Source organism: Ovis canadensis, chromosome 23, assembly GCF_042477335.2.
Source record: "Ovis canadensis isolate MfBH-ARS-UI-01 breed Bighorn chromosome 23, ARS-UI_OviCan_v2, whole genome shotgun sequence".
Taxonomy (NCBI): Eukaryota; Metazoa; Chordata; class Mammalia; order Artiodactyla; family Bovidae; genus Ovis; species Ovis canadensis.
This window is the reverse complement of record NC_091267.1, coordinates 73,332,486-73,355,918: the sequence shown is the minus strand read 5'-3', so window position 1 is coordinate 73,355,918 and position 23,433 is coordinate 73,332,486. Positions and strand designations below refer to the sequence as shown.

Here is a 23,433-nt window from a genome sequence, read left to right as displayed (position 1 = left end):
AGGCTGCTTTACAAGGCCACATATCTTGTACAATTTCTTCCTGGCTCTGAATTCCTCCGTATCACACTGAAAGCCTTTTATAACGTGGTCCCAATCGTCAACCCAACTTCGGAGCCCACCACTCTCCTATACAACCTTTGCGATCCTGTAGCTTCGGACTGGGGCTTTACAAGCGGCGCAGCGGTCAACAATCTTTCTGACAATGCAGGAGACGCCAGAGATGTGAGTTTACTCCCTGGGTTGGGAAGAGCCCCGGAGTAAGAAATGGCAAGGCACTCCAGTCTTCTTGCTTGGAGAATCCCACGGACAGAGGAGCCTGGCGGGCTGCAGTCCATGGGGCCGCAAAGAGTCAGACGTGACTGAGCGACTAACATTCTCACTTTCCAGAGCACAGAGGAAGCAGTCCCCAGCACACAGTAGGCATTCAGCTGAAGTTTGTAGAATTGAACTACACACTAATATGGTCATGAAATAACATTTTTAAAAAATTAGATGACTTTAAAAAAGCCCCAGAGTTGTCAGCAGTGAAGACTTTGTAACTTCTAAGAAAAGTTGCCGATCAGTGAAGCAAAGCACAAGTCGAGAATCAAGAACAGTTCGCCCTTCAAGAACTGACTGACAACAATAGAGCTGCAAGTGATTTATCACCTTCTTGAGGCGCATACATTTACTTTGCTCATGTGTATTTTATGTCTCCTAATACCTCCTAATAGCCTTGAAGAGACTCAAAAAAATGTGCTCTGACGTCTATGTTTCCCAGGTCACTCTTGCTACTCTGCCTGGTGGAGAGGAATAAAAGTAAGTTATAAGGGTGTACCACCAGCGCTCTTAGGGTTCACTCTGCCTTTTTTATAAAAATGTACCCTACTTGGTGGTAGTCGGAATTATTTTCAGTGCTGAGATAAACTTTAAGTTAATTTCTCATTATCTTCAGAAATATGGTCTGATGCTTGCAGATGATGTCTGTCTTTTGTATATTGTTCAGTCGCTAAGTCCTGTCTGACTCTTTGAGACCCCGTGGACCGCAGCACGCCAGGCTTCCCTGTCCTTCTCTAACTCCTGGAGTTTGCTCAAACTCATGTCCGTTGAGTGGGTGATGCCATCCAACCATCTCATCCTCTGTTGCCCCCTTCTTCTCCTGCCTTCAATCTTTCCTAGCATCAGGGTCTTTTCCAATGAGTCAGCTCTTCACATCAGGTTGTGACACTGTTGAAGCTTCAGCATCAGCACCAGTCCTTCCAGTGAATATTCAGGGCTGATTTCCTTTAGGATTGACTGGTTGGATCTCCTTGCAGTCCAAAGGACTCTCAAGCGTCTTCTCTAGCACCACAGTTTGAAAACATCAGTTCTTCAGTGTTCAGCCTTCTTTATGGTCCAACTCTCATTTTCGTACCTGACTATTAGAAAAACCATATCTTTGACTAGACCTACCTTTGTTGGCAAAGTGATGTCTTTGCTTGACCCTGGTCACTGTGAATGGAAGCTAGAGTGGACTCGTGGTTTTACTAGCCAACCCTCAGTCTCTCTTCCTCCCCGCTTCCTCATTCTTTCCTCATCTGTTTCTCTCTCTGTAATAGGAACTCAAAGATGCAGAGATATCAGGATGTGGACATCAGTCTGGATCTTTGTACTAAAAGGTCTTAGTTGAAGACCATGCTATATAAGATTGAGCCACAAGCAAAGGGAAGTCTGGGCAGCAGAAGCTGTGAGGAAGAGAGTGAGAGGGGAGGGGACATGGATGAGCATTTCTGAAAGAAATATAGAAAAGAAAAGCTGTTTATAGAGATGGCTGAGATGAAAAGCCACATGATGCTGGGAGAAGACACACACACACACACACTGTCTCACACACACACACACACACACACACACACACACACACACACTGTCTCACGCACATGTCCTCATTTTCCAGGGAGCCCCAGCCCCAGGGATTCTGATTCAAACAGGTCTTTGGTAGAGTCTGTAAATGTACATTTGTAACAGTGCCACAGGGTACTCTCAGTTTGGGAATTTTAGGCCCTTCTTGGAAGAGCTCTGGCTGCTTTGTGAGGTAACCTTTGCTCATCTTTCCAGCTTCAGTCCTAGCCAAACAATACAAATTCACACCAAGCAGAGAGTCACACCTTTCTAGCCCCTGCATGCTTTTGCCTGTGCTGTTCGCCTTGCCTGGGATTCCTCTCCCTTTTTCTGATTCCTGTAAAAGCCTGCTCGCCCTTACAAACTTAGCTCAAACATCAGCGTCTTTTGAAGCCTTGAATCCTCCTCTCCTCATCTGGTTTCTTCCACTCAGTTAGGATCCCTGTTACATCATTTTAGCCCTTCCCCAAGTTCTTAGCTCTCTTTTTAGAGAAAGTCTTGAATGCCTCCCATTCTCTCTCCTCCTACCTTTACCAAATCCAAAGTCTGAGCTTCAAATTCCAAGTCTGCTTTCTGCCCCTATCTTCTGAATGTCTTAGGAACCTCTCGGTACTAGTCATCAGTACCCTCTCTTCTCACACCTGACATTTCATTATGAAAAAGGTCAACAACACAAAAACCTGAAAGAATGCCCCCATACGCTTTGCACCTAGATTCAATCATTTTAACACCTTTTGCTATATGTGTTGTATCTTTTTTCTTTTTGCTGAACTATTTGAAAGTTGCAGATATTATGTTAGTTTCTCTCTAAATGTTTTAGCATGCATTTCCAAGGGCTTCCCAGGTGGTGCAATGGTAAAGAATCCATTTGCCAATGATTACAGAAGGTCTAAGAGACCCAGAGTTTGATCCCTGGGTCAGGAAGAAGGAAACAGCAACTCACTCCAGTATGCTTGCCTGGAAAATTCTGTGGCTAGAGGAGCCTGGCGGGCTAGTCCATGGGTTTGCAAAGAATCGGACATAACTGAGCATGCACGCACGCCATACATTTCCAAATATGAGGTCATGTTTCTATATACCCTCACTTTTTGAATACATCTTCTGTGCATTTTCCTCAGTTTTTCCCCAAGTCAATGGCCTTTCCTTCTCTGTCTCCTTCACTAGATCTTCCTTTCCCCAACTTTTATACATGGCTGTGCACAAAGGATTGCTCGTTGTTTCTCTTCATTTCCCTTAAAATTGTTTTGATTCATTTTATTCCATCCTGTGTCATTTAAATTCCGTCTACAGTTTGCAGGCTTCAGAATTCCCAGTCCAGTCATCTCATGCTTGAACCCTAGATGTGTTTGCACGTGTGCGTGCAGGCTAAGTCACTTGAGTCGTGTCTGACTCTTTGTGACCTTATAAACTGTAGCCCGGCAGGCTCCTCTGTCCATGGGATTCTCCAGGCAAGAATGCTGGAGCAGGTCGCCACTCCATTCTCCAGGGGATCTTCTGACCCAGGGATCAAGCCTGGGTTTCATGCACTGCAGGCGGATGCTGTGGCGTCAGAGCCCAGGGAGCTTGCTCAGTACACTTTGGCTACACATTAAGCCGCCCAGGGGGCTCTGCCTCCAATCTTCTTCTTCCAGATGTGCACAAACTCAATTCCTCACTGTTTCAGGCTCCACTCAAGTATTTCCCACTAAGTGATTTTTGATGATTACTTTATCTAAAATAGAATTCCCTTCCAACAGTATTTAGAATTTCTTGTCTTCTTCAAAATTCCTATCAGTTTCTGAAAGTAAATTTTAAGCTTATTCATTATCTCTTTTCCACTGAGGCCTCAGTTCCATGAAAGCATGGATTTTAGCGGTTTTTTGGCATGTAGCACCTGGAACATACAAGGTGCTCAGTAACATCCGTTGAATTAATAGCTGAATGGTACACCAGGAGTCAGGGAGATGTGTTTATTCACCAGGACAGCTCAAAACCCAGACACATGTCCTGACACATGGTAGGACTCAGTCCATATTTCTTGACTGAAGGCAGTAACTCCCCAAATGTTCTTTATAGAAGCATAAAAAAATTAGTTATTCCCAGAATTTACTCTTAAGTTTTCTTTTCCTGGCAGGCTAAAATGGGATTCCCACTCGTTTGGAAAAACATGAATATAACTCTCATGAAATTATTGTGGTGCTTTTCAAATGCCACCTCTCTTTCTTTTCCCTGAGAGAAATATTTAGACTAGCAAGACATTGCAGCTATATAAAGACTTTAAAAATTATCATTAAAAATGAAAAAATCATAAAAAATGAGATTTTTACCCACTGTTTTATGGAATTCCAGTTTTAACATAAAACTACCTGTGCAAATTACGTATTCTGTGTGTGTGTGTGTGTGTGTGTGTGTGGTGTGTACGTAATATATTGGATTTTATGACGCACCCACCATGAAGCTAAAAACTCACCCATTCTATGGAATCTTGTGAGGCAGGAATAAGATGAAGCCTGTCCCCTTTGTACTGCAGCTTCTCCTACTCAGTGTATTGAGGCCAGAATGTGGCTGGGCATTGCCTGTTGCAATCAGAACCAGCTACCCTAGCAAGAAAATCCAGGAAAGATTTTCCCTGAATTGTGGAGAAGGGACCTTTCTCTGTCATGGTTCGTTGTCTTTTATTTAGAAGAAGTGGGCATTGGTTTTCAGCTTCCCTGGTGGCTCAGTGGTAAAGAACCTGCCTGCCAATGCAGGAGACACGGGTTCTATCCCTGGGTGGGGCAGATCCCCTGGAGAAGGAAATGGCAACCCTCTCCAGTGTTCTTGCCTGGAGAATCCCATGGACAGAGGAGCCTGGTGGCTACAGTCCATGGGTCAAATGAGTCGGACTAAACAACAACAACAAGGTATTACTTTTAGGGAAAGGTCTGTAGCTTCCTATTTGTAAGCAAAACCTTCCAGTATTTACAATATGACACTTGGTTTCATTCCAGTAAGTGGATTTATTAAGAGAAAAGAGTAACAAGAGGGAGTTGGAGGAGGAGAACATTTATGCAAAAATTAAACTTTAAAATGCCTACAAAATGAAAAGTAAGGGACCCCAATGAACTCATTACCTGTATGATTCACAGATTCCCTTAATGTCTGACTCTTTTATGTTAATTTGTAATGATATTATATCACTTGCTGCTTCTATAGTGCAATGAGCACTGGAGTGAGTCATGAGACCTGAATTCCTTTTCTAATTTACTAGTATCATTACTTAAGACAGTGTTTTAACTTTTTGAAACTTTTTTTTCATAGGAAGTGTGAGATTTTTAATATTTTCCCATTGGAAATACAATGAGAAATAATGTTTCTCATTGGATTACAAAGAATTGCAAAGAAGAAGATATATATATGTGGAAAAATTCTGCTAACTACTATGTAAGTTACTATATAAAGTGCTAATAGCATAAAGCGTTCTGAAGCATCTTCATCTTCTTACTTGTATTCTAAGTGGAAAAGATACAAGCACTTAACAGATGACTTGGGATACAGAGAGCGCACAGAAAATGCTACATGATATGCTATGATCATTACCTTAGCTTTCATTAGGAGCTGACCATCCTTCCATTGGTATATGATGGTATATACCAGTAGTTAAACCAAGAGATTAAAAAAAAATGTCTTCTCTCTGTGAAAGCGTAGTTCAAATACCTTTGCGTGAGCTGTGTGACATCTTCTCTCTCTCTCTTTTAAGTCCTTTCTTCTCTCCTCTAAGCGTTCACTGCCCAGCACTGTGCAGGGCGGCCATCGTATAAAGATAAAGTAACCTGCCCTGAGGAGGCTGAAGGTCCAGTTGTGGACACAGACAAATAAATAAACGCCATCAGGTTTTAAAATGCTGTAACAGATGCATGGGCATGCCGTATGAGGCACATTGCATTACATGCGACTTATCTCAAGGAAAGCAAGATACTTGAGTTTGCTTTCTGTATATAGAACTTGTCTATATTTCATGACTCCTGCTCTATTTTAAGCTTTCTGTCATTTTCAGAATAGCTTAGCACAGACACTGAGATTGAAAGTCAAAGGTTTAATTGATTTGACCTTTAAGATAATTAGAGTAGACCCTTTCTGATGCAAACGATCTAATCTAGGCTCCAAGTAGGGAATGTACTGGTTCACAGAGCTGGGAAGGCCAAGGTTGCTGAGATTTCAGGCATGGCCAGCCCCTGATGCGCACACAGCTTCTTTTCTGTGGTCTTGTTTCTCTCGTTCTTTCTCTCTCCCTATCAACCTCACTTTCTTCTCTGTGTTGTCTTTGTTTTGTTGGATTAAAGATGTCCCTCCTTTGTGTACCCAGTCAAGATATGTCTCAACAGTCTCAGATTCTTTATCAATCACAACGGAAAGAGACAACTTTTAACTTCTAGCTTTGTAATTAAATTCTAGAAGACATGTGCTTGGTCTTCCTTTAGTCATGTGCTCACCTTTGGAACAATACTTGCTCCCAGGGAATGTGGCACTTTGCTTGACTAGGTGTGGGTCATCGCACTTTCCCATTGTCCACTGGGTGGGGAGGGAGGTGTTAACCATGACTGATATCCTCACTAGAACAGCTTGGCCAGTCATGAAGTGAAGTGAAGTCGCTCAGTCGTGTCCGACTCTTTGCAACCCCATGGACTGTAGCCTACCAGGCTCCTCTGTCCGTGGGATTTTCCAGGCAAGAGTACTGGAGTGGATTGCCATTTCCTTCTCCAAGGGATCTTCCCAACCCAGGGATTGAACCCAGGTCTCCTGCTTTGTAGACAGATGCTTTACCGTCTGGGCCACCAGGGAATAGAGTAGTTTTGCTCTGCAAAGGAAGGGATATTGGGTCAAAGCCCCAAAATGTGCCTTTCATAAACAGAAACACAATGGAATGACTTCTTTGCAATATTAGCAGCACGCTTCTACTGTAACGACCCTCTGGTAAATCCTTGCCTTTTGCCTTTACTTCCTCTAGGAGCATCACCATCCCTCCTATGGGGCCTCCTCTCCCTCACTGCAAACCTGCAGTTAGTGCAGGAGCTGCGTTTTCCTACAGATTACACCCACTTGGCTGCAGTTGATTGGTCATATGCTGGCACCTGTGCTAACCCAGACCAATCAGAGCTGTTTCCTGAGTTTCTGAAGGTGGGGCTAGTGAAGACTTGTTAGTTACTCAGTGCTGGAAGGTTTAACAAAATGTCAAAATAGAAACTTGTTGCTATGTTTCCTTGGGTGTGGAGGAAGTCAGTCCATAGCTGGTTTATAGATTGAATACAGTGATAACACAGGAAAGAACAGATCAATCAGCTAATGGTACAGATTAAGTAACCACTTGATTCCTGATCTTCACTACAAGTCCTTGCTCCTCCCAACAATCCCAACAACTGTGACTCTATAACATGAGCATCACTGTCCAGTAGAAATCTAACACTAGCTGCAGATACCAACCACGGACGGAGGCCGACATTTCCCAGTTGTTGTTGTTCAGTCACTCAGTCCTGTCTGACTCTTTGCAACCCCATGGGCTGTGGCATTCCAGGCTTTCCTGTCCTTCACCATCTTCCAAAACTTGCTCAAACTCATGTCCTTCTCGTCGGTGATGGCATCCAAACATCTCCTCTGTCGTCCCCTTCTCCTCCTGCCTTCAATCTTTCCCAGCATGAGGGTCTTTTCAAATGAATCAGTTCTTCACATCGGATGGCCAAAGTATTGGAGCTTCAGCTTCAGCATCAGTCCTTCCAATGAATATTCAGGACTGGTTTCCTTTAGGATTGACTGGTTGGATCTACCTGCTGTCCAAGGGACTCTCAAACTATAGCTTTGACTACATGGGCCTTTGTCAGCATAGCAATGTCTCTGCTTTTTAATATGCTATCTAGGTTTGTCATAGCTTTTCTTCCAAGGAGCAAGCGTCTTTTAATTTCATGGCTGCAGTTACCATCTGCAGTGATTTTGGAGCCCAAAAAAATAAAGTCTGTCACAGTTTCCAATATTTCCCCACCTATTCGCCATGAAGTAATGGGACCAGACGCCATGATCTTAGTTTTCTGAATGCTGAGGTTTAAGCCAGCATTTTTACTCTCCTCTTTCCCTTTCATCAAGAGGCTCTTTATTTCTTCTTCACTTTCTGCCATAAGGGTGGTATCATCTGCATATCTGAGGTTATTGATATTTCTCCAAGTAATCTTGATTCCAGCTTGCGCTTCTTCCAGCCTAGTGTTTCTCATGAGGTACTCCATATAAGTTAAATAAGCAGAGTGACAATATATAGCCTTGGCGTACTCCTTTCCTAATTTGGAACATTCCATTTTCCCATGTCCGCTTCTAACTGTTGCTTCTTAACCTGCGCACAAGTTTCTCAGGAGGCAGGTAAGGTGGTCTGGTATTCCCATCTCTTGAAGAATTTTCCACACTTTGTTGTTAAGCACACAGTCAAAGGCTTTAATGTAGTCAAAGAAACAGAAGTAGTTGTTCTTCTGGAATTCTCTTGCTTTTTCTTTGATCCAGAGGATGTTGGCAATTTGATCTCTGGTTCCTCTACGTTTTCTAAATCCAGCTTGAACATCTGGGAGTTCTCGGTTCACATACAGCTGAAGCCTGGCTTGGAGAATTTTGAGCATTACTTTGATAGCATGTGAAACGCATGCAGTTGTGTGGTAGTTTGAACATTCTTTGGCATTGTCCTTCTTTGGGATTGGAATGAAAACAGGTAAAAAGACACAGGCAAATTTAATTTTTACAAAATATTTTATTTAGCTCAATATAACCAAAATATTATCATTACAAATTGTAATCAATATGAAATGTAAATTGATATATTTTACATTTCTTTCTTTTAAAAAAAATCTTTTTATTTCACATTTCATTTTGCACTGGAGCAGAGCTAACTCATTGGAAAAGACCCTGATGCTGGGAAAGATTCAAGGCAGGAGGAGAAGGGGATGAAAGAGGATAAGAAGGTTGGATGGCATTATCACCTCAGTGGACATGAGTTTGAGCAAGCTCTGGGAGCTGGTGATGGACAGAGAAGCCTGGCGTGCTGCTGTCCAATGGGTCACAAAGAGCGGGACACGACTGAGCAGCTGAACTGAACTGAGACCTAATTAACGGTATTGTGATAGTTGCAGGTGAACGGTGAAGAGACTCAGTCATGCGTGTAGGTATCTGTTCTCCTCCCAAACGCCCTCCCATCTGATCTGAGCAGAGTTCCCTGTGCTGACAGGAGGTCCTCATTGTTTTTCCATTTTAAATATTGCAGCGTTGTAGGTTTCTTTCAGACCAAATCTTCACAGTGTGGTGTGCATTTTACCCTTGCGGCAATCTCAGTCTGGATGAGTTATATTTATTTTATTTTATTTATTTCTGGTTGCACTGCGTCTTCCTTGTGGCACATGGGCTTTCTCTAGTTGTGGCAAGAGGGGGCTACTCTTGGTTGTGGGAGGCCATATCAAATATCTATAAAGTAATTCCTTCCTTGTCTGAGATAAAAATGTGTATTGATGTCTCCATTCTTTAACAGCATCCTAAAGCTTAAGAACTTTTTTTGCTGTTGTTTCGTTACTTACAATGCTTTACATTTTCAACAGTACATACTTAAAATTTTCTCCTTACCCTAGTGCCAATAAGTACATTTTAGAAAACGATAAAACTGATCATAGCCACATGAGAGGTTTTTTTTTTTTACAGTTGAAAAACTCATTGAGGATAACATTCCTTCCCTTTCAATGGTGAAGATGTACTTGAAAGTATTTTTACATACAACAGTTGAAACTTTTAATATTTTTGTACATGCTACATTTAATTAATTTCTTGTAGCATCTCATTAAAATGTAGAGCTGCAGTTAAGGAAATTAATAAAAATTGCTTTTCTTCCATTCCCATTTTAAATGGAAAGATAATATTAGTTTTGCTTTATACCATGGCGAGCAAACTATTATATAATAATAGCTCCAAGTATTTTGATATGTTGAAAAGAATCCACTGTGGTTTAGTAGGTAAATTCACTCATTTCTTATCATAATAATTCCTTGAAGCAGAGTTTAGAACAAAATTCAGTGACAGTTTTAGTTTATTCATCCCTTTATTAAGAGAAAAAAATAGGCTTATTTTCCATAGGTAAGCTCTGGGAAGAAGTGTCTTTCTCTTTTGTTTACTTCTGTATCTCAAATGCTTGAAGTAGTGCTTAACCTGAGAAGATATTCAATAAATATTTGTTGAATGATTACACTCGTTACTATGAATAAAAGACATTTAATAATGTAATGGGCAAAAAGGATATTATTTTAAACATATACTCCGTGGTACGCTTTGTGTAAAATTTGTAATATACACACTTCGAATGTCACTCTTACAAAATTCATATGAAACAAGTAATATCATCCTCATTTTAAGGATGAGAAAACTGAGATGCAAGAGAAGCTCGTTCAGTTTCCAAAGTTGACATAATTAAATGGTGGAGTTGAAATTGTCTTCAGATAGCCCGACTCCTTTTAATCATGCATTTATTTCCTAGGGCCGTCGTACACAATACCACAAAGTAGGTGGCTTAAAACAACAGAATTTTATTATCTCGTGGTTCTGGAGGCTCAGTTCAGTCCACTCGCTCAGCTGTGTCTGACTCTTTGTGACCCCATGGCCCGCTACATGCCAGGCTTCCCTGTCAATCACCAACTCCCAGAATTTACTCAGATTCATGTCCATCGAGTCAGTGATGCCATTCAACCATCTCATCCTCTTTCGTCCCCTTCTCCTCCTGCCTTCAATCTTTCTCAGGTTCAGGGTCTTTTCCAATGAGTCAGTTCTTCACATCAGGTGGCCAAAGTATTGGAGTTTCAGCTTTAGCATCAGTCCTTCCAATGAATATTCAGGGTTGATTTCCTTTAGGATGGACTGGTTGGATCTCCTGGCAGCCAAAGGGACCCTTGAGAGTCTTCTCCAACACCGCAGTTCAAAAGCATCATTTCTTCAGCACTCAGCTTTCTGTGTAGTCCAACTCTTACATCCATACAGGACTACTGGAAAAATCACAGCTTTGACTAGACAGCCCTAGAAATCCAAAATCAAGGGTCCTGCTTCCTCTGAACCATAAGGAGGAGGACTTTTCCCATCTCATCTCATCTAGTTCCTGGTGTTTCCTGCCAACCCTTGGCAGGCCTCGGCTTGTAGGTGCCTGACTCTCCGTCTGCCTCTGCTGGCCCTGCTGTTCTTTACCTTGTGAGTCCCTCTCTTCTAGAAGGGCACCCACCATAGTGGATTAAGGGTCCACCGTATTTCTGTATGACCTCACTTAAACTAATTGCATTTGCAACAACTCTGTTTCCCAGTAGGGTCACATTTGAGGTCTTGGAATTGAGGACTCCAAAATCTCTTTCTGGTGGGTCACAGCTCTACCATAACAATCCCGTACTTGACATTTGTCAACCCAGATGGTTATTAACCACCTAGAAAGCCCAAGGCACTGGGCTTGCTTGTTGATATAGGGATCCAGAAAGGTATAATGTATTCTTCCTTTAATATATTTGGGAGGAGAAGATATATTTCCAAAAAATACATGTCAATAACAGGCAGTTTTAGAACGGTGAGTTTCAGGTGACAGCAGTATACACTAAAGGAAATATTTGCAGATGTTCAGACAAAAGGCTCTAAATTCATGAACTGTGTGATTTTTGGCCAGTTTAATTTGTGTGTGTGTGTTTCATGAGAGAAATGAAGGAATTGGGTAGGAGCTAAACTCAGTGGTCCCTTCCAAGTTTTTATCACGAAGACTTATACGGTTGCAACTATCCATCCTATTATAATACCAACTATAAATTTGATATGTGTCTTTCTTTCATGTCCTAGTCCAAAAGACTTATAAGAATAGACATTGAAAATTTGCTATGTACTAAAATAATTGCCATTAAAATATAAATAATTATCACTTTGAGTGTATAAGAACACAGGGTGAAAAGGGATTGGATTTCAACACTACCTGTAGACTATAAACTGTGGCATCATGTAGTGAAAGAATGGAAAATCCTAAGAGAAATAACTCCTTTTAAAAGCTGTTTTGTTGCATGTTTTTCAGTGGATTAAGAAAGGGTGATATACCCACTAAAACAATGGCAGGCTCTGTTGTGATTCTTAAAAGGAGGACTGTTTACAAGCGGGAGGTGATGCCCATTCAAAACGCATCCTTACAAAGAGTGTCTTTGTCTAAGAAAAGAATCGCTGTGTTGTTTCACTGCAAATGTCTGTGGATTTCTGATTCTGGAGAATTATTTTGGAATCAGGGACATTTGTTGTTTTGAAAAACCTGGCTAGCAAACGCTTTTAGAAAAATAAAATCATTTCTTGGGTTTTGTGTCTCAAGGGTGATAAATGACATCGAAATATTCCGTTTTGTATCGCTCACGTCTGATATAAACTGAAGGCTTGAAAATACCGTCCCAGCATCGATGGCAATGTGCAGACGGAGAGAAGCGAGCTGGCCGGCTGTTCCGCTCCGGAGCTTGACACTGTGCGGGCTCCCCCCACCCCCTCCCCCAAATCCTCCAGAAGAGCATACTCTCATACGTCAGGGCCGAGAAAATAAGGTCAATATTCATCTCAATAAATTACAAAAGGCCCTTGCTGTGCAGAAGGCAGCCAAGCCTGCAGAAACCACGCTGCGGTCGGCTTAGCCCCAAACACGCCGGCTCCGCGGGGGACCGCGCTCGGTCGTCGCGGCTGCGGGACTGGATTGGGGTGACGGGCCTGCGGCGGCATCGTTGGCAGGCCGGGCACACTGGCAGCGCTGTGACGGCGGGGTGGGGGCAGTGAGCCAGCGCCCCCTCTCCCAGACTCCTCCCGGAAAAGGACAAGCGAGCATCTGAGAATGCGTGCCTCCTTCTTGGAGTTACACGGTCACAGGTCACACGCATCTTCTCCACTGACCTGCTGATCGGACTGGTCATGCAGCCGTCGGTTGTCCGGGTCTGCAGTGACAGGCATCGCAAAAACGGGTACAGCACGCCGCCGTGACTACAGACGCTCCTTCACAGAACTGAGCAGTCGCAAGTACCAGACAGTTCCCACCGGACTCCGGAGTGAGGTTTTATGTGTAATCATGACAGATGCTCAGGGCCACGATGGTTTTCCCTTTACCCTTCTCCCTTGCAACTGGCTCCTATCTGACTTGCTCTGAAATAGCCTCTCTTTTATAAATAGATGCAGCTTGAGGCTGTCAACAGTATGAAGCCAACATTCTTACTTGTCAAACCTTTATTTTCCCCAACAGAACGTGCTTGTTTCTTTCAGGCCAGTCTCGGACTGCCCTGCAAATCCTGCTTGGCTTTTCATGCCAAGAGCTACCTGATGCCAACCAGAGGCAGCTTCAAAGATACTTTATGTCATAAGGAAACTTTAAGAACTTGTCCCCTATAACAATTGCATGCTGGATAGTAAAGTTTTCTCTTTTTTTGATGTGTATTTTCTTGGCAGCTAATCTCCCTTCAGGGGTTTAAAAGCGAACAGGCATAATAAAATGCGTCTTGCTGTTTCACTTCAAATTTAGGGATTGACGGCACAGCATGTCTTCTCTAAAGTTGCTTGGTTATCTCTGAGTAAAGACTACCCCTGTCCCAAGTTCTCAGTTCCAAGTCATGGTTAAAGAGCTTTCTGTTTGACACAGGCATGTATCACCCAATTGTGGCATCCTGGGAAAGTGAAGTGAAAGTCACTTAGTCGTGTCTGACTCTGCAACCCCATGGACTGTAGCCCGCCAGGCTCCTCTGTCCGTGGGATTCTCCAGGCAAGAACACTGGGGTGGGTTGCCGTTTCCTTCTCCAGGGGATCTTCCCAAACCAGGGATCAGATCTAGGTCTCCTGCATTCCAGGTGGATTCCCATATGACTGAGCTGCCAGGGAAGCCCTGCGGCATCTTGTAACACCACCTAATGTCAGATGAACTTCCGCAAGACTGGAAAAAAGGCAAAGAACAAGGGTATAGGATCTCTCTGGAAAATTATTTGAAACAGGGAGTTATTGATCTTCTGGGGTAGGAAATAATGCCTCTATTTTGTATGGTTCACCATTGCTTTTGAGAGCGTCCTTATTTCCTGGCATTTTTTCATCATTTGTTTGTGCTTCTAAATTCAGGAAAAGGTATGTTTTAGGCTTTATCTGGAAGACACAATTTAAATATTAAAGGTTTTCCTCTGCAGACATAGTTAGGACAGGAGGAAGACAAATCAGGCCACTGGAAAAGAAGGAAAGCTTTCATAGTTTCAGTGTAGTTCATAGGGTGCGTGCCTGCATGCTTAGTCGTGTCTGACTCTCTGTGAGCCCATGAACCGCAGCCCACCACACTCCTCTGTCCGTGGGATTTTCTCAGCAAGAACACTGGAGTGGGTTGCCATTCCCTTCTCCAGGGGATCTTCCTGACCGAGGGATTGAACCTGGGTCTCTTGGGTCTCCTGCATTGAGCTGGCAGATTCTTTACCAACTATGGAAGCTAATTAAGAGCATCTCATTGCCTCTGTGGGCAATCGCTTGAGTAACAATGCCCAGCAAGACGGGAAGTATAGGGAAGAACTCTGGCCAAAGTTCTGAGTCCTGTGTCCCATGAAATGCCCTAGTTACCAGTCAACCTTGAATAGTCATTAGAAGGACTGATGCTGGAGCTGAAGCTCCAGTACTTTGGCCACCTAATGTGAAGAGCCAACTCACTGGAAAAGACTGGAGGTCAAATGAGAAGAGGGTGGCAGAGGATGAGATGGTTGGATGGCATCACCAGCTCAATGGGTATGAATCTGAGCAAGCTCGGGGCGGTAGTGAAGGACAGGGGAGCCTGGTGAGCTGCAGTCCATGGGACTTCAAAGAGTCAGACACGACTTAGTGACTCAACAACAACTGTTCAGGTGCCACAATGTACGAGTTCCTAAACTTGAGTGAGGTTAGGAATCCTTGCTTGAGAATTTACAGTTGTCCAGGAGAGTAAAATCATTCAGGTCAGCCTTTTTAATTCCAATAGTGGAACACATAAATACTAAAGGGTGGAAGGATTTATAGAAAATCACAGAACAAATTAACAACTAGAAACTGGATCTCAAAATTATTTCTCCCCTGCACCCCGCCAGATGCCAAAGGAAAGTGATTCCCTGAAGACCATTCTGTTTTTGTTTTGAAGTCTTAGATCCATGTTGTACTACATTTGACATTTTTTAAACTGATAAATTGGGCTTCCCTGGTGGCTCAGATGGTAAAGAATCTGCCTGCAAAGTGGAAGACCCAGGTTCAATCCTTGGGTCAGGAAAATCGTCTGGAGAAAGAATGGTAATCCACTCCGGTGTGGTGACTGCAGCCGTGAAATTAACAGATGCTCGCTCCTGGGAAGGAAAGTTATGGCCAGCCTAGACAGCATATTCAAAAGCAGAGACATTGCTTTGCCGACTAAGGTCCATCTAGCTAAGGCTATGGTTTTTCCTGTGGTCATGTATGGATGTGAGAGTTGGACTGTGAAGAAGGCTGAGTGCCAAAGAATTGATGCTTTTGAACTGTGGTGTTGGAGAAGACTCTTGAGAGTTCCTTGGACTGCAAGGAGATCCAACCAGTCCATTCTGAAGGAGATCAGCCCTGGCATTTCTTTGGAAGGAATGATGCTAAAGCTGAAACTCCAGTACTTTGGCCACCTCATGAGAAGAGTTGACTCATTGGAAAAGACTCTGATGCTGGGAGGGATTGGGGGCAGGAGGAGAAGGGGACAACAGAGGATGAGATGGCTGGATGGCATCACCGACTCGATGAGCATGAGTTTAAGTGAATTCGGGGAGTTGGTGATGGACAGGGAGGCCTGGCGTGCTGCAATTCATGGGGTCGCAAAGAGTCGGACACGACTGAGCAACTGAACTGAACTGAACTGATTCTTGCCTAGAGAAAACTGTGCGGGTGAAACAGACTCATTGTTTTGCCATGCAAACTCGTTTTCATTGGTCATTTAATTTTCTACGAAATCCCTTTGCTTTTAGAAAATGACCTTTCTCATAAATTCAGCATGGTTCTAATTCTACGTAAAAGTGAATCATCAGTTTTCAATGGATTTCTGAGTGTATGTACTGGAGCTTCTATTGCGGGAAGATTATATCTTGCCTGGAAACAGTAGGATTAGCTTCCAAGTACTCTATTCTCCAGGAGCTTAAAATTAATTTTGGGAAATGTGAAATCCATGAAAAACAAGAAATTATCCAAGATGACATATTAACATGATGTTGAATTTCTGGAAGTCTGGGAAGTCTTCATGTAGGAGATGAGATTGATATATTGATAGATCATAAGGAAATACATGGTCTACGTGGCTGTGGTAACTGATCACAAAGCCACAAAGAGCCGGCTAGTGGACTCCACAGTTGTGAATGGATTGAGCTCTACTCTTTGGGTTACTTGCTCGCTCCATTGAGTCCCTTGACAATGACTGTTTTTAGATGGAGGATAAAAGGGCCAGTGCCGGCCTTTCCACCACTTTCCAAGGAGCAGGAGATTCTATTCGAAGCCCCGCCCTCTTCTGTCAGTTTTGGTTTTGTGTTTTCAGGGTTCCGCCTCCAATGACTGAGGCTGAAGTCTAGACGAATTTTGCATTTGGGGGCAAAGGAGCCTGGTGGAGCCCAGCTGTCCAATCTGGATGGAAGGCAAGTTTCTCCCTGCCCACATTAGCAGAAGAAGGCATCTGGATCCTGTAATTATGAAACTAATAAAATGGCTGTTTCCACTACTTATGCCTCTGTGACACACCCCCAAATAGTCAAGGCAATGTGGAATGTATTTAGCACAATATAGCCGATCTATCAATTGGTGACTTCAGCTTTCCCACTGGTAAAGTGGAAGTGAAAGTAAAGTCGCTCAGTCGTAACCGACTCTTTGCAACCCCACGGACTGTAGCCTACCAGGCTCTTCCATCAGTGGGATTTTCCAGGCAAGAATACTGGAGTGGGTTGCCATTTCCTTCTCCAGGAGCTCTTCCCAACCCAGGGATCGAACCTGGGTCTCCTGCATTGTAGGCAGACGCTTTACCATCTGAGCCACCAGGGAAGTTCTCAACAAACTGATAAAAGGTTATCCTATTTGGGAAGTTTAATAAAATATTCACCTGGTTAGACTCAAAAAATTTCTAGGGGAAAACAGGATGAATTTGAAGGCTGAAGGTGGCAGCTTCCTGGCTTCATACTGGCACTAGTTTGTTGGAAGAATGAAGCCGGCTAGCTAGTGCTTTTCACTGAGAAGCCTGAAATAGATTACAGGTTGTTTTTTTCTATCCCTGAAGGGTTTTTTTTTTTTTTCAATTGCTCTCCTGAGAGAAAATTGAGTGTATGACAGGGAAGACAAGTATGAAACCTCTCATAATCCTGACTTGTGTTCTCAAGAGATTGTCCTTGATATATGAGGCTACTCATTGAATCTTTCCTGGAGTTTATTTATTTGACCATGTTCCCCCAGACTTAAATGCCTGCATTAATCAATACTGAGCTTTTCCACACTGAGTCTACAGAGCTCATCGAGATGAGAACTTTTTAATTTAAAAAATTAAAAAAAATTCCTAGGTATATACATAACCCTTGAGGAAATAGCAGATCTATTACTGGTCAGCAACGACATCCATGGACAACTGAGTTTTATTTTTGTCCCCTATTTTAGGATTACTGATGGAACTCAGGTGAGAAAGAAAGGGTTTACAGTCTACTCAGGTACTTATTAAAGAAGCAAGGGCACTTCAGTTTAAGGTAAGAGCACAGTTCATTCTTTGTGCATTGTATCATTTATTCAGTGAGCTCCTCGGAGTATGTTGCAGGAACTTGGCTCTTGGGCTCTCATGTGAACACAATTGCCCTTGTTGACAAGGAGTTAACAGTAGGAGAGGATGAGATGCACCAGGAAATGACTGATTGCAATGGAGCATGATCAAAGTTACAGTAAAGATAAATCTAGCGATCTAACAGTGTGTGTAAGGGAAGACTTCCTATTATGAAAAGGAATGAAGACAAAGCCAAAGAAGCCTAGTAAGATTCATCTGGTTGTGAAACTTCACACTCCAAGTGCACATCCTGCATCAGCTCTGCTGGAAGAAGTGTAGGTGAGCTGAGGCGATGGAGAGGAGCGGTGGGCGACTGCCCTGGCAGGCCAGGGGGCAAGGCTCTGCTCTCTCGCTGCGGGGCGCGAGTTCAGTCCCTGGTTAGCAAACTAAGATCCCACATGCTCTGCGGTATGACCAAAACCAAAAACAACAGTGAAAAAAAAAGGGAATGGGATGAGGAGGAAAAGCCTGAAACACTCTTCCTGGCTGTCAGAGGGTCATTTTTTAATGCCATCATTTCTTTCGTAGAAAATATTATTCACTCAATTGTATTTATTAGGCATCTACCAGTCACCGCTGGGACTTAACAATAAGGAAGAATACTGTCTGGGAGTAGGAAGATATTTTGAGTCTTAAAACAATGGGAGATGGTAATATGTACGTATATATGTGTTCCTAAATATATGGTTCTGAGTGTGATCGTTTTCTAACATGTCATCTTAGCCAGGCTAAACTGTGGGCACCAAAGACAGGGCAATGGCCACTTTGCATCACGCACACACCTTCCAGTTATTCAATCAGACTCTGATCTAGGTGCTTCTGTGAAGAGAGATTGCAGATGTAATGAAAGTCCCTTAATGCACTGACATCGAATTATAGAGATCATCCTGGTGGGCCACACCTAATTGGGTAAGTCCTTACGAGGGATTGGGCCATGGCAAAAGAGACTTCCAGGAGCAGCTGGATCTACACTTGCTCTTCCTTCGTGGGATGTGACCTTTCTGCCTGCCTGTGACAGATGCTCAGGCCTCTGTCCGCGGAGCATCGCCTTGGGCTCCTCCCTTCCTGACTATTTGCCTCCAGGTCTCAGAAATGCTTAGCCAGCCTCTGAGTGAGTGAGTGAGTGAAGTCATTCAGTTGTGTCCAACTCTTTGCGACCACATGGACTATAGCCTACCAGGCTCCTCCCTCCATGGGATTCTCCAGGCAAGAGTACTGGAGTGGATTGCCATTTCCTTCTCCAGGGGATCTTCCCGACCTGGGGATTGAACCCAGGTCTTCGGCATTCCAGGGAGATGCTTTAACCTCTGAGCCACCAGGGAAGCCCAGCCTCTGGGCTGTTAATTGATCCTGTAAATCAATTCTTTTTATAAATCTCTTTCCAACCAGCCCCATATATACACATCTCTGTGTGTGTGTGTCTTCTATGGACTCTACTTTTGTGGGTGAACTTTAACTGATACACTATGAGTTTAAAATAATGCTGTTACTTCATTTTATGTGCAGTGTGTTCAGAACAATTATCATTGCTTATGAAATTGGCAAGATAGTCTTCCTATAACTATGCAATAATCACCCAAATATATTTCAAGAGGTCTGGTTGGCTCCCATTCATCGTCCCTGCCTAGCGTCTTTGGTTAAACTGTGGAAGCCGTCTGACTACACTGTGAATTGCCCATGTGACTCCGTGGCTCATGATTGTAGCTTTTCCTGGCTCTCTTCTGGAATGGTGGTCTTTCCAGCTGGCTGACTGGGAAACAGCACCCTGCCAAACTCTGCTGGAACATTTTAAAACAACAGTGCACATAACGTAATTAAGTAGGGATGACTGAAGACTTAACACGTTCACTGGCTGGAGTCAAGTCTGTTGAGCCCAGAAGCTTCATCTTCTCTGAATTTTTAAAGAGGAAAAAATAAAATTTATGGAGAACTTTGGACCTTTTATTACGATCCCTTTGATTCCAACAAAAGATAGCGGATTCTTCAAATTTACTTGATTTAATTTATGTCACTGCATTCATTGTTAAAGAAGTGTGTATTAAAAAAAGATAAAAGAAGAGAATTACTAACTACCTTTAATTCTCCCAGGAATAGCTGCAGCTGTGACTCTCCTCTTGTGCCTTCTTCATGCTTATCTAAACCTTCCTGTCCCTGCTTTACTCTGGGTCACAGGTGGTGGACCCTAAAACCGCTTTGATTCCCTTGGTGAGTGGCTTCTGGTGAGCAGGTGGGTGGAAGGAGGCTTTCTTGACATTCCTCCCCGTCAAAAGGTCAGTGTCTCTTGTTGTGGTTGTTTAGTCGCTAACTCATGTCTGACTCTTTGTGACCCACGTGGACTGTGGCCCGACAGGCTTCTCTGTGCATGGGATTCTCCAGGCAAGAATACTGGAGTGGGTTACTATTTCCTTCTCCAGGGACTCTTCCCGAGCCAGCTACCGAACCTTCATCTCCGGCATTGGGAGGTGAATTCTTTACTGCTGAGCCCTGGGAAGCTCCTTAGACCCCTACAGAAAGCCCCATGCCCTGTGCTGGTCTCACAGGGTAATCCCTTCTTCCATCCTAGCTTCTCCTGGATGGCCCTGCTTCTAAGATCTGACAATGCTATCTTTTTTTTTAATCTCTCCCACCCTTAGGTGTGACAGTGACTTTTCTTATCTGGTTTTATCCTTTCCTAGCTCTCCTTTCAGCTCTTCTCACACCTTAATAAATTAGTTCCCCCAAATGAAATTCTTTTATTAAACTGTCTGACAAAGGCATTCACTTCTTCATGGTCCATTGATAAATCTGCTTACTTTATTACTATATTGTGAATGCTTTTCCATGGCCCAAATTGTAAGACCTGCATCATATTTTAAAATCTTTATTGAAGAATAATTTACACACAATAACGGCCATCGATTTTCACTGTGCAGTTTGATGCGTTTTGGCAAATAGATAACAAACATGCAACTGCCCTGTACCCTTGGTGTAAAACCTTTCCTCACTCCCTCAGTTCTCCTGTGCTCTCCTTAACCCAGCCTCTCGCAACCACTGACCTGCTTTCTGTCATAATTTTGCCTTTTTTAAAAAAAGATCTTATGTCTTAGAAATCATACAAGATGCTGTCTTCTGTGTGTGACTCCTTTCATTTTGCATAATAATATTGAAACTGCATGTATCAGTAGTATTCTTTTAAATTGATGAGTAGTATTCCAGTATGGGGCTTCCCTGATAGCTCAACTGGTAAGAATCTGCCTGCAGTGCAGGAGACCCCAGTTCCATTCCTGGGTTGGGAAGAACTTCTGGAGAAGGGATAGGCCACCCACTGCAGCATTCCGGGCTTCCCTTGTGGCTCAGACAGTAAAGAATCCGTCTGCAATGTGGGAGTCTTGGGTTCGATCTGTGGGTTGGGAAGGTCCCTGAAGGAGGGCACAGTGACCCACTCCAGTATGCTTGCCTGGAGAATCCCATGGACAGAGGAGCCTGGTGGGCCAGTCCATGGGGTCGCAAAGAGTCTGACAGGACTGAGTGACTAAGCACATTCCAGTATATAAGCAGGCTACGGTTTGCATTTCATTCACCAGTTGTGAGACATTTGGGTGGTTTCCAGTTTTTTGCTATTATGAATGCAGCTTCTATGAACACTGGAGTACAAGTCCTTTTGTAGATATGTATTTTCATTTGTTTGGGGTAAACAGTTTGGAGCAGGCTCATTGTCTTATAATAATTATATGTTTAATATTATAAGAAGTTGCTATTTTCCAAAGTGTTCATGTCATTTTGCATCTCCACAAGCAGCTTATAAGAGTTCTAGTGGCTTCACATCCTTGCCACTGATGTCAGCCTCTGTAATCTGTCCATGTTAGTAGGTATGTAGTAGGGTACATTTTTAAGGATTTAGTTTGCATTTGCTAATAATTACTGCTGTTGGACATCTATACTTGCACTTACTTGTCATTCCTACACCTTCTTTGGAGAAGCATCTCAAAACATTTTGCTCAACTTTCATACAGCTGCTTATTTTCTGATTGAGTGGTAGTCGTTGCTATTATATTTTGTGGACACACTTTTATCATACCCATGTTTTACACATATTTTCTGTCACTCTGTAGCTTGCATTTTTATTTTCTTAACATTTAAAAAATTTGACCTCAACCATACCTAAATGGCTTTATGGTCATGTATCTTATGAATACATCTTAATGCACCATCAGGCTTTCTGTTTCCACAACTTTACTGCTATAACCACACTATTCTGATCATCCTTGTATTTGCATCCTGTGAGGGTTAATTATTTTACTTGCGAAAGTGCTGAAATGCTTCAGGATTGTTGTATTTTTATCTGATACAGGATTAGATACTTTTGACTCAGTGGACTTTCTTGATATTTTAAGTTTTCACTGGGGGCGCAGAAGTAAAAACAGTCCCTATACTGCACGTGTTAAATTTTTCTAAAGTAAAATGCGCTCTGTTTCTTCTTTCTCACTTTTAACCTGAGATCTTGAAATTTCCGATACAAGTGTTAAATACTATGAGCCTCTTAAAATTATTTTAACATACTAAAATCATACTAATGCCTCTGGGTATGTCTGATCAGTTGATCATATACATTTATTCAATTAAATAACAGTAAAGAGATGAAAAGTTACAAGGTCAATAGGACCAGTAGGATGAGAGGGAGGCTAACAGCAGATGAGGGATCTCAATCTTTCCTGTTTTTAAACGTGGCAATGGTAGTTGCTCATTAGCAGAGTTGAGGAAATAACCCTACGGATTTTAGAGGGAGACACTAAAGAGAATTCAGCTGATTTCCTTTGCAGAAATTTGGAACCTAAGAATTAGCAAATGGCACAGGATGTTGTATACCTACTTGGAAAGTATTTATAGCTAAACATATACCATCAGGCAGAAAAATGGAAATTTTTATCCTCAGAGAATGGACATATCCCTGAGTATACACCCCCAGGTACTGTGCTTTGGATGTCCTGTTAGAGGACAAACAAGTTTTCCAGCCACTATAAGGAAGCCCTTCCCTCCAGCTCCCTCAGTGTCTGCTTGGTGCTCCAGGTTAGAAATGGATGGATGGCAAATGATCACAAGAGTTTGGAGGAAAGATTTCTACCTAGAAAAGACAAATCATGAATCTGTAAGAAGCAGAGAATTCACAGAGGGAGAAAAACATCCAAAAAGATCTTTGAGGAATAGTCTTAAGTTGGATAAGTGAAACACACTATTAAGAATATGGCCAATAAAATGAGGATGATATAAAATAGATACATTTACATGAAAGAAAGCTTTTGGAAGTTAAAAAAAAAAACAGAACAGATAAAATTTGAAAATTAATCAGACAGTTGGATGATAATTATTTCAAAAGGTAGTCTGAAAAGATAGACGAGACTGAAGCCAGGATAGAAGTTTAGTCTGTTCAGAGTCTTACTAGTTGGATTATAGAAACAAAGAACAATAAGAGCAAAGTGAAGGACCTTACGACAGAAATATACAAGAAAAAATTTCCAAACTGAAGGAAATAAGTTTTCAAATGACAAGCCGGGCACAATGAAAAAAAAAGTCAACAGTATCGAGAAGTTTAGTACCTTAGAGATAAAGAAAAGATCTTTATAGAAGGGGGAAATGTAGTTAACATACAAACGGTCTGAATGAAACAAGATTTCATACCATTAAAACGGAAAGCAGGAAACAATGCAACAATTTTCACCGTATTCACAGTGAAGATGATTTTCAGTTATCCGTCAAGCATAATTGAAAGATGCTTGCAAACATGCAGACACTCAAAACCCATA

At 42.5% G+C, this 23,433-nt stretch overlaps 1 non-coding gene across 1 annotated transcript; it reads right to left on the bottom strand.

The window, feature by feature from the left end:
• Positions 1-16,821: 16,821 nt before the first annotated feature.
• On the bottom strand, positions 16,822-16,893 carry TRNAC-ACA (transfer RNA cysteine (anticodon ACA)). Its single transcript has one exon. It is a non-coding gene; the product is annotated as a tRNA-Cys (tRNA).
• Positions 16,894-23,433: the final 6,540 nt, after the last annotated feature.